Source organism: Amblyomma maculatum, chromosome 11 (assembly GCF_055883805.1).
Source record: "Amblyomma maculatum isolate TAMU_Amacu chromosome 11, ASM5588380v1, whole genome shotgun sequence".
In the NCBI taxonomy this organism is placed as follows: Eukaryota; Metazoa; Arthropoda; class Arachnida; order Ixodida; family Ixodidae; genus Amblyomma; species Amblyomma maculatum.
Window position 1 is genome coordinate 136,363,129 of NC_139354.1, and position 16,242 is coordinate 136,379,370.

At 44.0% G+C, this 16,242-nt stretch overlaps 1 long non-coding RNA gene across 1 annotated transcript; it reads right to left on the bottom strand.

The window, feature by feature from the left end:
* Nucleotides 1-1,038: 1,038 nt before the first annotated feature.
* Nucleotides 1,039-1,616, bottom strand: LOC146175041 (uncharacterized). The gene is made up of 2 exons (XR_014702080.1): nucleotides 1,469-1,616; nucleotides 1,039-1,221 (listed from the first exon to the last, which is right to left on the bottom strand). It is a non-coding gene; the product is annotated as an uncharacterized LOC146175041 (long non-coding RNA).
* Nucleotides 1,617-16,242: the final 14,626 nt, after the last annotated feature.

The window sequence follows — 16,242 nt, forward strand, 5'->3', positions numbered from 1 at the left end:
GAAACAAATGCGGCGCAGGCCCTTTAGGCGTATAGGAGGAGGTCTAGCCGAGGTGGCCTCAGTCCAGCGACAGCTGTGGCGTAGTTGAGTGGAACGGCGGCCGGTGCGGTGGCAGGTGTGGCGCCATATGTCACAGATGAAGCAACAGTGGCGTCGGCGTACGTCAGCTTCCGAATGGCTGATGGTGGCTTAAGTATTCATATTGACCATGAAAACCAGGAAGTTCCCCCACCACGTGATCGGCAATGGATTGTCAAAGGGGAGCCAGATTTTGGTACAGCTTGGATCTGAAAGGAAGAAGTCAGATCTGGCGAGAATCTCCTCATTGACGAAGTCTTTCAGCTTCTACAATAACGTCACTCGACATGCGCGGGATGTTGTCGAATGTGAAGGCGCCGCTTGTGCAGCTTATCGTAACTGGGGTGGACTCATGACTTGGACAATCGTGGATGCATCAGTAGCATCTGAAAGGCGTCGTCTTCTATGACCTTCGTAATATGCTTGAATTATTCAGCCTCGGACATAGGGGCGTTGAACCGAAAACAGAGGTTGATGTATAAATATGGATTGTCTCGCCCAAGGACTGTGACTGATCGCGCAAGCTTTACTCGGCGCGTAGCTGTGTAAAGCCAGACGAGCGAACACTCTTGTTAGTTCGTCTTGAAAGATACACAATTCGCGGTATCGACTTCGTGTTTACAGCGCCGCAGATTCGCAAAGATGGTGAAACAAAATATAACATTGTGTAACGTCCCTTATAAAAATGGGAACATCCTTTGAGTTCAATGTGAACTCAAAAAAGTCAGAAGGAAGCAACTTCCTCTGAACTGAGAATTGGCTACTGATTTTGAATTCACAGTGAATTAACTTTCTCTGACCATCCTGTGAATTTCCTTTGAGCTCCCAGGGAACAGACCGTTGTCAGTTTGAGTTGAGTTCACAGGCAGTGGCCAATTATTGGTTCAAAGGAAGTTCGAAGGAATGATGACTATGGGATATTTGGTGGATGTTCAAAGGAAGTAGGTTCAGACTGAAACATTTGTTTGTATGAGCTTATATTTATTTGAATAGATGTACTTCCTCTGTTTAGGCCTTGCAATTAGGCCTGCTTTCGAAGACCCTGCGACAAAAAATTGGATCACTGTCCACAATCCCAGTGCAAACTTGCGCAACTGCCGGTGACCACCTTGGCTAGTACCCCATTGAGCAAGCAGGTGTAGGCTGCAAAAAGAAAAAAAAAACATTAGAAGCATGACTGCAATGAACAAGCTAGATTCCATCCAGCCTTCCTTAGCTTTTGTAAATTAAATATACAGAGCACAGACTGTGTGAGCGCCATGCAGGCACCACAGCATTATGCATTAAGGCAAGCATTATGGCCCTGACCATCACTGAAAAGTCAGCTGTTTGGACAATATTTCAGAATGCTCTTGCATCACATGCACAGGCTATGAGCTCGATGACTTACAGATAACAGCATCCAATTTTGGGCAGCCCAGTGCCTTTTTTGGAGCTTGTTCCTTGCGGGCATTGCAGACACGGCCATAGAGTGAGCTTTCTTCCAGTTCTTCGGGTGAGAACACAACCCGCACCAAGTTACACGCAAACTTTGTTCCTTGATTGCCCGCACTGAGTTTCATGCGGTCAATCAACTGCTGATTTACCATAATATTGCTGCCAATGTGCACCTGCAAGAACAAAAAGCAAATATTAGTACTATCACCAGTATTGTAACATACAACAGTATTCCTTGATATGCAATAAGAAAATGAAGGGGCTTTACAAACAACAAAAAACTTAGACCAGCTTAAGAACATTCAAAGAAACCCCAAAATGCATAATTAAGGTCATTTGTTCGCAAGTAAAAATACACATTCAAGAAGCCGTACTTTAACATGTACAACAATGAAGGCATACGAAAACTATTGGATGTTTTTGACACCTTCCCGAGCGGTGTTTTGATCTAATTTTGAATCAGGCCAAACATCTTTTAACATTTTTATTAGTGTAACCTGACAATTGTGTAATATGTATTTAAAGTAACTAGCCAAAAAGAGGCCACATAATGCTCCGCAACGGATTGAGCGCTAATAGTGCATTGCTATAGCAGAAGAAAAAACAAGAAATAAGAGATTTTTTAACGACCTAATTTATGCTTGCATTTCAACAATAAAAAAAACAGATTTTAAGTCAGAAAATAAAGGGATTTACTCATCATTAACATTGCAAAGGCCATTAAAAGCCAGTTTAGACAGAGCACAGTGCCCACATTGTCACCTCCTGTTTAAAAATACTAACATCCTTTTCGTACATCAGAAGCTCAACCAATTAAAAAAACTGCCAATGAAGGTTTAGCAAAAGCATGCACTCCCTGCTCTGTATGTGCTACTTTGAGGCAACATTTAGTTTCCAGCTTGCACAGGTAGCTTTCATAATTTAACCCCTCAAGCGCTTTGGACAAGCAGCTCGTCCTTGCAAAGATGCCCTCAAGCCATTTTGGACGACTGCTTGTCCTTGCAGGATAGATCCTCACCCTGAGAGTTTTAGGTGAGTACAGCGCTCCTCTGTGGCTTAGGTCATGCGCCATTTGACAGATGGCACCACTGACCCGTTAACTGCTTTTTGTTCTACCGCTTGAAAGCCTTTTAAGCAGCCTTAATGAGAAAAATGGTGCCTGGTAGAGGCAACACATGCACTGCTGGCCCGTCATCGCGGGAAAGAAGCTTTTCTTCGTTGCCATCCTCGCCATCCGAAGATGGATCAGACACCAATTTTTGCATTGTTATGGGAAGTGAAGACGACAGTGATGACATGAGTAGTTCTTCCGACGAAGATGATGACAGCTCAGACGATACTATTGCGAGTTCTGTGTCAGTGGATGAAAATTGACAACATTCCGATGAAACCCCCTGGGCTTCCATTCTGGGTCGTCCCTTGTAAAACATTTCCAGTTACCTCGCTATATGTTACTCGATTAGATTGCTGCTTATTGGCGGGCAGTTGATTTTTCACGTAATGAGCAATAAACTTCACTGCGCTAATTTGACTTAGTTTCTGGTTCAGATATTTTTGTCTCGGATACCTCCTTTTTTATTACACTACCAATAGAAACCAGCAGTAAAAATAAAAACTAAAGGGACACTTAAGCTCCGCCTTTAAGGGTATGATGCGACTAGTGTAGGCTACCACCCAACATATAAAGCCCTGCTTTAACCAAGCTGTATCAACATGTCTGCGTAGCCTAGGTGTAGCAAGCCTGACTCAGCATTGAAGAGCACTGGAATGTTGATTCGTATTTCACCTTCCCACCTCAAATGAACGACTGGAGTTAGCAGCTCCTCCTAACTTTTGGATATCATGTGGTCTCGTTAAGCCACACAAATCATCGAAGAATGTGTGTTCGGCCATGCCACTTGCCAGCGCCATGCTCTTGATGTTTCACTCACAACACAGACAACAAATTTTCATGTAATGGGGCCTTTAACGATATCGTAATTTTAAGCAATTTTAGCTAAAAATCTCGAAATAATAGTGCTCAAGGGGTTAAAGTGAAATTGAGCTATTGTTGGATCAGCTTAAGAAGCCACAACTCCTTCTCAAAGGAGACCCTCCTGGCAATACCATGGTGGTTAATTGCCTTTGACTTGCCAGAGTGACATTGCAGGTGGCTGTCAGGTGCAAGTGGATTATATGCACATTAGCTTGAATACCATGATGACTGGCCCAAGTCGCTAAAATGACTGATTAGAGGAGCACCAGCTGCGTCATTCGAGTTGTAGTGCAAAAAGATGGCCTTCCGGGATTGATAACCTAAGAAATTGCTGAATATTAAACAAGCTAATGGAAATCTCTTTTCTGATGAAAAGGGCTTTGCTATAGCCCAAGCGAAGTATGCTCAACAGGAAGCGTAAACAAAAGTAACCTTGCACTTCCGATCACTACAGCTTTCACAAAAACTCTTCCAAATCAATATACACACGAATGAAGTAACAGTCCCTAAAATGAAAGGAAGCAGTTGGGATTTTTTTTTCATGGTTGTCTTGACGAATTTAAGAAAATAGCACTGTCTGTCTTTTGTCGTTTCTATCAAATTGACATTCATTTAAAAATATCATTATGCTACTAATTATGCAGTCTGTGAGCCCAGCCTCATAAACAGCATCCCAGCCAGGGCAGCCGCTTTTCAGTGGAGCCGAAACGCAAGGTGCCCGTGTGCTCTGTGTTGTCGGTGCACGTTAAAGCACCTCAGGTGGTCGAAATTTCCAGAGCCTTGCACTACAGTATCTCTCATAGCCTGAGTCGCTTTGGACATTAAACCCTAAGAGCCAACCAATCATAAAGAGCATTGCTTCTTGCCTATCTCTGAATTCAGTGACTGCTGACTTCATTCACATGGATAATGAGCTCCTCGTTTCCCTATCCCTGCACACTTCTCAATGGAAGTGCATGACTTGTGGCAGTGCTATCATAAAGCTAGAACCAAGTTCTTGTGTGACCCTTAAAAAAAGTTTCATCGAGAAAGGCAGTAATGAGCACAACCATGCAGACACTAGACTAAAGCAACTAACCTGAGCCTCGGTTGGCAGCACAACTGCTTGTGTTGTACACGCAGCATTATTAACGGATTCCGCCAGCTGATTGACCAGCTCAGCAACATCTGAAAAAAAACAAAAAAGGAAAGCTGGAACAAAACATACTATTTCATCACTAGCAGCAGCAGCCCATGTAACATTCACCACAGGAGAAAAGCCTTTTCTTTGCCCTTGACTGCATGACCAACCCTTTTCTGTCACCAAATGCGCCATTCAAAATTTAGCTGCTAGACACTGGCATCACTCACGCACTCAAGGCGCCCTATCAGCGGTACATAATCTAGGGGATGCTGATAGCAATTGATGAAGCCAATGCTGACATCCCACTTCTGATCTCTTTGTTCGCTGTGGAAATGCCTGGATTGAATTAACTGCGGAGGACGTTGTAACTACAGTGCAACTGACGGGTGCTGCTATTGCTTAGAATGAATTCATGGGTGCGGATGATGATGCCGAGATAGCTGTGAGCGCTTTAACAGAAGTTAGTCAGATCACATCCCTGAAACAGTTTGTCGGTAGCAAGGGCCTTGAAGAGGTCAGCATGCAATATACATGTATGGCGGCAGCAATACGCCATACATTTGGACAAAGGCTGACACTCGAGTGTGTAGATGATACTCGATAGCCCATGCTTCACCTATCTCGTGTCTGTCTTTCGTGTCGACATTTGCTAACATGGTGTAGTGACCGAGTTAAGTTAGGCAGATTGCTGAGCCAGGTGCCGAGCTTGGACAAGCATAAATTTCCTGTTGTGAAAAAAAAAACACCACCTAAGTGACCAAAATGGCACAGGAAAATGAAGCGCATGCCATAAGGATTCCAAGGTCCAAGACAGGACGAGGCCACATATGATAATTTCATACAAATTTAGATTTTTTGCTGTCCCTCCTGCGCTCATTCTAGATGCACCTCATCATTTGTAGGAGACTCTGAGGTTAAAATCTGAGGGAATCAAGGGTTCCATTCAGATACGCCGCCCACAGTAATGCAAGAGCACCACAGACCTGCCGCAGCCATCTGGCTACAACTTATACCCCGTGAATGTGTTTGAACCTAATGCAGCTCTCCGGGTTCACTGGAGCGTTGTTGTCACCGACCACTCCAGAACAGAAAGGAACCCAATCCCGCGCCCGTTTTTCGGCCTCGGCTTGAGCAGCACAAATCAGCACAGGTGCTCACCGTGAGTGGCATTTGTTTGCCATGCATTTTCATGCAGCTATCACATACGACAACAGGCTCAATCTCAGATGCATGCCGATCCCAAGCAATGACATGTGACACGCAAGTCACTGTAACACAAACAAAGCATGCTTGCAGAGCAGGAGTGGCAGCAGTTCATCTGCTACGTGCACTGCAAGCATGGTGGTTGGTGGCGTCATGCAGCAGCACCACGGTGTAGCTGAGCACTACTGTACACCACCTATAATGTGTCGCAAAGACAACTACAGGAGGAACACCAATCCTAATCCTCAGTGTAGGGGGAACCTTATTGCAGCAACATAATCTTACTAGTGCTTTTACTAGGACGTGCTACAGACCAAGAGGTTTTATTCATTTAAGAGTTAGCACTTGAATTTGTTATGCTTTACGTAGCATCTGGTGACACAGCAAATAATTTCAGTCTCATGGCAATGGAGATCAGCATTCCAATGGCTTCGGAAAAAAGCGATCACATACCAAGCATCTGACTACTTCATCTCTTGCGGCCTTATATTTCTTCATTCTTTTTTTTTTTTTGCAGACCCCACTTCATCCTCAAGCTCCAGGACTCTCTTTTTTGCATCTGTTGGCTTAGACATTTTGTCACAGCTGCAGCTTTCCTGCAAAACGACATGTAGCAAGGTCTATTCACTAAATTGTATTTGCACTCAAATGCATCATACAAAAATTATTCAGTATAACGCATTGTGCAGATATCTGGTTCCACACATGAGATTAGCAAAATAGTGACCAAATGAAGACCACTGACAAGAGAAACGTAGCATGGACACTGTTTAGGGTTCAAAGCAACACTTCTTAAGGAGGAACATTAGCCCTTGAGCAAACCTTGGCACATAAAAGGACATGGTAATGTTTAACTGCGAGCTGACACCATCCAGCATCACTACTGCTCAAGTGGGCAGAATGCCCACTTGAGCAGTAGTGAACAAAACAAAGGATGCATTTCCAGAAAAACAGTTTGAGCTCCCACGCATACCGTAAAACATAGCCACTCTGCTTTATGGTAGGTTCATGGTGTTTTATGTCCCAAAGCGACTTAAGCTATAGCGATGAGGGATGCCATAGTGGTGGGCTCACCTGGGGTTTTTTAATGTGCAAATGACATCATACAGTACACAGTCAACTTGCATTTCACCTCCACTGAAATGCGGCCATGAATGCTGGGATTGTACCCATGTACAGTCGTGAGCTTTATGAAAGGGAGCATGCGATCCCGTGGCAGATAGCCTCATCCAGAAGTAGTGGCAAAGTGCAACGGCAGCATTGAAAATGAAGTAGAGAGAGCGGTGCCCTTCCACCTGTTGGCCGTACCTCATGCACTGGGAGCAACTTTTACATCGGCAGCTAAAAATCATTGCAGCATTATGCTGTTGGTAACTGATATCACTGCTTGCTTTGCTATGCTCTGACCTAGCAACCCAGCGTAGGCTGGTAACTCAGGCAAAAGCGGCAGCCCAGGCCACTGGAGTCTTAGAATGGAGACTCCACACACTGCCTCCCCACCACACACACTTTTTTTTTCCCCTTTTTTTAATAAAGTTTTCTCTCTCTGCGCGAAATCTGAGGAATGGCTGGTAGCGAAGAAAGGAAGCATGTTTGACGCTTCAATAAAAAGAAACAAACAAATGAATATGAAAGTAAATGAATGCGACAACACGTTAGGCGCTTTTATCTGCTTAAACTTCAGTCGCCTGCAGCTGTGAAAGCGTCCGTTTCGCTGCTACACTACCAATTGTCTCGGAACGAGCACCCTGGGCATCTTTAAAACTTGTTCTAAATCAGCTTCAATAATCAAGGAGCTGCCATTCTCCATGCCGCACCGTTCCGAGACAACGGCAGGGTTTTTTTTTTTAAGAGCCCAAATTGGGAAGCCTACTCCTGTTATCACGAAACACCGAGAATCGCCATTTGCTGTGTAAACAGGGAGAATCAGGTCCACGTAACGACAGCAGCGGCGTTTATTCTACTTCTTATTTCCGCAAATTCAGTTCATTATGCATTTTTGTTTTAATTTCACGCAATTCCCGGAATCAACTGTCTACCTCTTTCACCATGTGTACTACTGTCACCTGCCGGTTAACACATTGCGGTCGTAATGCGGGCATGTAAACGACTTCGCGACACGACTCACCGCGAGTAGCAAAGGAAGGTGTTTCACAGGTAAACATTATTAAGACACGAATGCGAAAAGAGACAAGAGACGTTTGACTACTTACCCACTCCGAGAATGAACGTGGGAGAGTACGACCCCTCCTTCCACTGGGCATGTAGTACTCCTTGGTTTGGAATAATCTTCCAGTATTTTGGATTATCCATCAGTTTCGCCTGCAGTTCTTTTGATTGTAGGTTTCTTACAGGGTATACGTCCCACTTCTGAGCGGTCGCCCATTTAACCAAGACATGATCGGCCATTTGCACTACTCACGCTAAGAAAACACGACGAACACAACGAACGCGAACAATCAACTTCCTACAGTCATGAAACACATAGTGAAGCATGCCGCCGGCTGTTTTCACGAAAACGATAGCGCTAGAGTCTCAAGCGCCATTGCAAAATTTTAAATGCATTTTTGCAAACTTCACAAACTTTCAAAATAAATCTTATAATTTATAAACAACCTTAAACGTTTGTTTTTTTAGTAGTAATATGTGATGCGTAACAAAACACAAAATAATTAAAGCAAATTATTGCCACAAGCAGCTGCAGCGCCTTTTTTTTTTGCTGCGGAATTCTTGTGGTGCATGTCAATCTTCATTGGTTTTACTCGCCGTGAGAACGTTGGTTTTACTGGCAGTATTCGTAACCTCGGCTGCGGGAGCTTCTGTGCGTGGTGATACCGACGTATCGACGTCGCTGACGTATTAATTGCTGGTCTTTAAACTGCGATAGGAGGTAAACGAGCTTGACTTTCGTGAACAATGTGACATCCGGTACTAGGCACATCGTGAAGTGCATTTAACTGCAGGCTTTTGAAGCCGTTATCGATGGTGCTGTGGTAACCGCCTACCCGTCGAACGCACTGGAAATGCCACCACGGTAAAAGCGTACTTGCGCGACGTCAACGTCGCGCCGTACCGAAGTGCACTAAATCACGACGGAAGCAGGCCGCGCTTGCTAACAGCGTCGCCCTTGGCGTCGCTGCGAGCCAAGAGTTGCCAGGCTGCAATGCCGACGCAAAATACTGACGAACCCTGCCAGCCCTGCGCCGAGCTTTGTTGCGTACCGTGTCAGAGTGCTGAAGCAGCGGTCACGGATGTATGTACTTACATCCTTACATGCCGTCTCGCGCATGCATCGCCATCGAACCAGCGGGCTGTGAAAGCGATGAATTAGAACCACCTGGCATTCTTTAACATGTATGAAAATTCTTGAATGTATTATCAGTTCGGGCGTTCAGTCGTGTCCGACTCCTCGTGACCCTATGGACCATGTCACGCCACGCTTTCCGGTCTCTCACTATCTTCTTAACATCACATAGCTTCATCTGCAATGCCTCGAGAATGCCATCTAACCATCGCGTTCGCTGCCTACCCCTTCTCCGGCGACCCTCAACCTTATTTTATCTTAAAAAATTCAGAGGAGCAAGAAATAGACCAAGTAATGCCACACACACAAAATAAGCACAAGAAATGAATGAAAAGAAAGTTATCTTTGCCCTTAAGGACAAAGGAAGGAAGGTGGTGAATATTATTGGTCCTTGTGTGGTGACTAAGAAGAAACTTGCGCTAAAAATAAGATCTAGCGCGTGAAAAAAAAAGCATGAATTTAATATAAAATAAAAAAAATTAAAATGATGTTTACTTGCACAACAAAGAAACGAATGCGATTTTGTATATTTTGATAAATGTATAATTGGTTTATTCAAAAAACTTCAGAAGTTAAAAAAGTGCAAGGGATACTAATGAAAGAAAAAAATGAGAAGTATAGCTGAAAAGAAAAATGAGCTTCGTATGTTTTCGCTTAAGAACAAAAAAAAAAGAAGGTATGATGCATAAAGAGTAAAGAGAACTTTCTCTTTACTTGAGGAAAAACAAAGGAAGGTCATTATTGATATTGCCAAAGAGAGCCAGTTTAAAAATGAGCTTCCTTCTGTCAAAAGAACGGAAAGTCTCAACAAGGTGAGCTCAAAGGAAACTTCCTTTAGTCAAAAGAAAGGAAAAGTCTATAGGAAGGCTGTTCAGGAAGCAAAAAGGAAAAACAAAGGAAGTAAAAAGGAAAATTCGATTTTCATAAGGGGTTGTGGTGACGTACCACGTGTTGTATGTACTGACCCTCTCGTAAGAGACAAGCAAGTCGTCACAGTCAGTGCAGTTAGTCTCTACGAAGAGAGCGCGGCCTCGTTGGGTAGAAACCCGGTGCAAAGCACCGGCGGGGATATCGGGACGGCTTGTGGATGTCCGTCTTCGGGCGTAGGAGGTTTCGGTCGCGTGCGGGTGAGAAGCTGTAGGATTCGACCAAAATGCCCAACCGCACCTCCAACAAGCATACTTGAAGGTTTATTCGGTGACGTATCGAGGTCGACTGGGGCAAGAGTATGATAAACACTGCGGTTTGCCAAGTCGAGAGGCTGTCGCCTAGAGCGATAGCAATGTGCCTTCCTTTTTAAGAAGGCCATATTCTTGGTCATCGTCTGGAGAAGGCCATCCTCTTCTTCGCGAGTGTATTATTTAGCCCCCTTTTTATCACTGAATTCCAGCTTTCCGCCAGTTGCGTAATTTCTGCTTCTTTGTAATTTATTTCAAGAAGACTATTTCTAATACCTTTGACTTCAACATAACCAAGGACTCCTGCTAATAAGAAGTTGGAACCGTTTTGCGCGATCACATACGGCGAGCAATATCGAGGCAGGATTGCATCACAAAATAGTTGTGTTGTACTGCTCCCAGCACATTGCAGGTGAAGGTCGAAAACCAGAGGATTGTTGGCGTCCATCTGCGATGCCGAATATGTATAGGACCACGCCCTTACAATCCATATTGCCTCCACTAATATTCAATTCGTACCACCCACTGTTTCTCGCTCAAGGAATGTGAGACAGTACAATAGGAGTTAAGTTGTACTTTAAGGGAACAAACTTTGACGCCGCAGCCACTGAAAGCGATTTTTTGTTAATTTCGCGATAAATCATGGAGTCCCATAAGAAATCATCTACAGACGAAAAAGCCCTCAGGAACAACGCGGACTGCCATACCGAACTTTCATATAATTGTATGACACTGCCACTTGGGTTGACGCCAGACCAACTAGCTTAGGCTTTTTACGTACCAAAGTGCCGTTGCGCAGCAACTGGTGGGTGATGAGAGCGAGTTGATTTCTAAAATCCAAACGAGAAGTCAACACAATTCCTTCAAATGCCCCCTAAATAGCACCAAAACTGTGCCCAACCTTCAAAGCAAGCTCGGCTCTCTAGATCAAAAGAAGGCGCGGCTTCAGACTCCGATGAAGGAAGTTATAAGGTGCTCTAAGAACTTCTGGGAAGTAAGAATTGCAGGACGACGCACGATCTTTAGAAAGCTCCTAGGAAGTGTTGCGAACATGGTGATTGCCAAATTCTTGAGTGCCATGAAATCACATAAGCTCGCCACTGTCCACCTCAATAATTATAACCGTGATAAAAACTACTAAACAAATATTGTATGGTAAAAATTAGGAGGACGCTAAAGCTTCATAAAGAGCAGATGTCAAGGTGCACGTGCCCGTTAACTTGTTGTAACTGATGCTATTCGATCGACGCCCCTTCTATGCCTATTATTAAACGACAATAATGTTTCAAGTTGCCTTCGTTGGCTTTAAGGACTAACCCAGCATAGTCCTGCTTTCGCAGTCATCGGCAGCTTGTTGTCCCAGTTCGGCTTCTTTCCCACGCTTAAGCACTTCGCTTCCGTTTCTAACTTTCGTACCCCGACTTTCGAAGCCTTCGCTTCGACCATCAAGCTGCCTTGCACCGAGCGTTCTTCTCTGTCCTATTAGCATCCGTATTACATCAGCGTGGTATGCGAGCAGCACCATGACGACATGACAAAACTTCAAATGAGACACCGCACTATTGCACTCATTTGGTGCAACGTCAGTCAACGTTGTTGCATTGGAAACAACCACAAGTCACCACACGTCTTCAAATTCAGCGATATACACACTAGAATATTTTTCTACACTAGTTCCATTTACTAATCACCATTTACTATAAACTAAGTAATCACTTAGCCAATCGCCCATTATTATCTGGTCATCTCTTTCGATTCAACTTATAAGCCCAGCTTAATGATGAACTGAACCACGGAGGTGCAATTTACTTTGGTGAACACCAATCACGTCTGTAGTTCCAGTGGTTGCTGCCTCGCATAATGTCAATTAAATGTTTGCAGCGCAAGTATCTGTACTTGTTCTTGAATGGTCCCTTTACAACCGGGGTACGGCTACCCCATTTCGGCGCGATAAACCCACTACGCTTCGCGTAAAAGAGGGAATAGATGGCTAGGCTGATATTCAATCCATCGTTTTGTTTTCTATCTATATGCATGCCATATCCAACAGCTTTCCTTTGCATAGTACCGGCGAGAACTTCATACACTCCTCGTTCCTCAATCCAGTTAAAGCGGGCTGTCGGGGGAATCCGTTGGTCTTGGAGGAAATTGAAGCTCTTTACACACGGACACAAAACGATATACACGGTAATTAAGTTTGAATTTGAGTTTGCTTTGTGTGACTGCAAAAATAAAAGATTTGCAAACGTTTCTTAACGTTACACCAAACATTGTGCTTTTCGCAGCTCTTGAAACTTTCCTCGCGTCAATTTAAACCGAAGAGGAAATGTTTTGTTAGCTCGAACCACGTTTTCCGGCATCCACGCAACGTTCTGCGTCCTTAGTCGAAACATCAGGTGGGTCTAGTAATCTGAACGCCGTCAACAATGCAGAGGATGACTGCTCAAGAACTCTACAGGATTACCTGCCAATACTTTAGCGAGGCATTGCCGCTTTCATTGTCCGTCGTTATTCCCCCACAAAAATGAGTGCTGATTTGACTCAACTGTAATTTAACTTCATTTGAAGATTTTCTTGCCACATAGCGCTAAAGAGACAGGGACACAGCGAGACACACGGGACAGGCGCTAACTTACAACTGAACTTTAATTGCGTGAAAGAAGGCAATATAAGCACTTTCTTAACACTGAAGAGGAAACATAAAAAGATTGAAAATATATGGAAGCAATCAAACAGTGTTATCGTCGAGCTACATTCACAGATTGGCAGAGAGGAATTGCATTTCCTTGTCAGATAAAAACACTGAGGCGGCATTGCCGCACCTATCTTCATTTTGGGATAATATATCGAAAGCGTCTATGATTTCCTTGGTGAGCTGATCTTTGTGGCAATCAATGACAGAAGAGCTTTTAAAATCAGGATGACAATCAGGACACTTTTTTGTTTTACCATCATTTTCTTTTTCATTGATGTGACCAGCCAGGTGCGCTCTTAGCCCATTCCTGACATCATTGTTATGTTCCCGTAACCTATCATTGAGGCATCTGCTTGTCTACCCTATGTATTTCCGGCCACATTTTAGTGGGATAGAATAGATTGCATTCTTTTTACATGTGACATATCGGTCTTCGCGCTTCTTTTTAAAACTTTCGGCCTTATTAAGAAGAGGGCCCACGTGACTACATCGGTTTGATAACTTGTCTGGAGCGGAGAACATCAACTGTACATTCGCACGGCTCGTTAGCCTCTTAGGATTATGGGAAAGTGTGTGGCAATAAGGAATAACTGCCAATTTTTGTTGGTCTCTCTTTTTGTTCTCTGGTGTTGGCTCACTAGGTTCGGCTTTTCCCAACCCAGACAAGGTATGCTTCAGCAACTTCTGAGCAACAGATACCAGAAGATACGGCGGGTAACCTGCTCTCTTTAGCCTGCTGAACTGTTTAAGAAACCTAGATGCCTTACAATGTGTACAAGACTTTTTGAATGCATATGAAAGGCATAGGTTTCCGATAGCACGTTTCACTACCTTAGAATGAGCCGAATGGAACGGAAGGACCGGTTTTTTGCACCGTGGTTCATAGCACCAGCAGTTGTGACGTGTATAGAGGTGTATCTTTATGTCCAAAAATTGAATAATTAGATCTGCTGGCATCTCATGAGTTAGGATTAAAAGAGATGAGGTTGTGCTAAAGCATTTTAAGATTTATTGTGCCGTCGCATGAAAGTTCTTTTGAGTTACATTCGTCAAAACCAAATAATCGACTGCATACCGAAATATTTTAACTACAGAGAAGCTTTCAAGAATTTGAGCTGTCTGTCCAATGAAGCCAGAAAGATGTCGCTTAAAATTAGTCCGATGCAAGAGCCTATCGGAATTCCAGTTTTTTTTTTTAAGGTGCATGGTTCTATCCTAGGAGTGAAACGTCGCGGACAGGTACACTGTAAGCAGTTCAAGCAAGCCTTGCACCAAAAGCCCTGAGGCGTTTTTGAAGACTGTGGAGCCATGACGGTCTATGCAGTGCTCTAGGCACAAAAGCAACTTGTCTTGGGGGATAGAATAATATAAAGTTTTGACGTCAATTGGGATTGCATTTCTTTGTCAGATAAAAACGCAAAGAAATGCAATTCCTCTGTGCCAATCTGTGAATGCAGCTCAACGATAGCACTGTTTGATTGCTTCCATGTATTTTCAATCGTTTTATGCCTCCTCATTATTGTTCAGAAAGTGCTGATATTGCCTTCTTTCATGCAATAAAAGTTCAGTTGTAAGTTCGCGCCGGTCCCGTGTGTCTCGCTTTGTCCCTGTCTGTTTACCAACTCATCCAAGCTTCCATTCTGGCAAACCTTATTTCGTCTACAAAGGACCCTAATCCATGTATGTCTTTGCAACCGAGCACTATAGTATCCCTCATTGCCATAGCTTCTTGAAAATCGAGAGTGCCTGGATTTTAAATTCGACACAATATTCTACCGCCTGAACTTCGGTGGTGGTTTGGTGGGTATCAACGGACACGGTGTCAGGATATGCAGGATCATGAGATGAGAATGGCAGGTCATAACTCGCCTTCACAAGAACGCTTTACTCTTGCGACAGCAAGCTGCGTGTGGCCCTTCTTTGAGCACACAGCCCATTCGGGAACATCTCGTCATCACAGGAAGGTCTACGGAAGTCATCTGGCCACAATGCCTGCCGGTTCGGAGATGTCTGCTCCCTAAGAAGGCATCCACAGCGGTGAGCAACGTCTACTGCACTGACGGAATTTCCCTTCCTCATGAAGTGTCCAGGTGCTTGGTCTAGGACCAAAGCTCGCCGTACCGCCCAAGAAGACACCCCCAGAACTAGCCGCAATGGTTCACCACGCCTCCCGCCTTGCTCCCGACTCAGAGAAAGACAGATGCATTTCCGAGGGTATAGACGCTGTGAAGCGGTATGGGCATTCCGGATGTAATATTACTATTAGCCGCACAGTCTCCCATTTAAGAGAGAACTCACCTAGCTTGTTGATGTCCGTCAAATAAGAAGGATTTGCGTCATACCTAAAGCCACATTTTACTCCAAGGCCTATTCGGTCATTAACTCGGTCTTTGACAGAAAAAGTGTCTCTATAGCGTCTGTGAAAAAGAAAGCGATGCAGTTATGCTCCGAGTTGAACCAATGTGATCTTCAAAAGAGTATAGAAAAAAGTGAAAAGGATACACTGAATATGTCTTTCGCAGCGAAAATCCATAATTTTGGTTGCGCCCTTCGTGTAATTATATAACAAAAAGGGTCATGGAAAAATCGATATCGACCTTTCTTAACAAGCAACTGATGATGCTGGATGTTGAGGATCCGTATCTAACAAAAAGTTCCTATGATGTAGTTAAATTTCTGAAAACTAGAACTGATGGGTTACTTGCCTTTTCTATTGACGTCAAAGATTAATATTATTCTGTCCCCCAAGACAAGTTACTTTCGTACGTATAAAAGTGCAAAGAGCGTCATGGCTCCACAGTCTAACAAAATGCCTCGGGGATTTCGGTGCAAGGTTTATTTAACTGCTTACAATGTACCTGTACTCCACGTTTTGCTCCTGGGATGGAAACATGCACCTTCAAACCGGAATTCCGATAGGCTCTTGCATCGCACCAATTTTAAGCGACATCTGTCTGGATTCAGTGGACAGACACTTAGCTCAAGTTCTTGTGTAAACGCTTCTTTGTGAGTCTTAAAATTATGTTCCATCCTCAGACGAGTAAACATTACTTCCCCATTATTTTCTTACCGTGTGGGAAATGATCTTCCATCACTCCTCGGTAAGTCGGCTTTCCCACTCGGCAGTTACTCTATCATAAGATGGCGCCAGCGTCAATAGTTTAGATTAACTATCAAGAGAAGGCGCCACCATCACGACAGAACCAGCACCGTCGACAGCATCACCGCTGCGCACGCGGAGAAGTCATG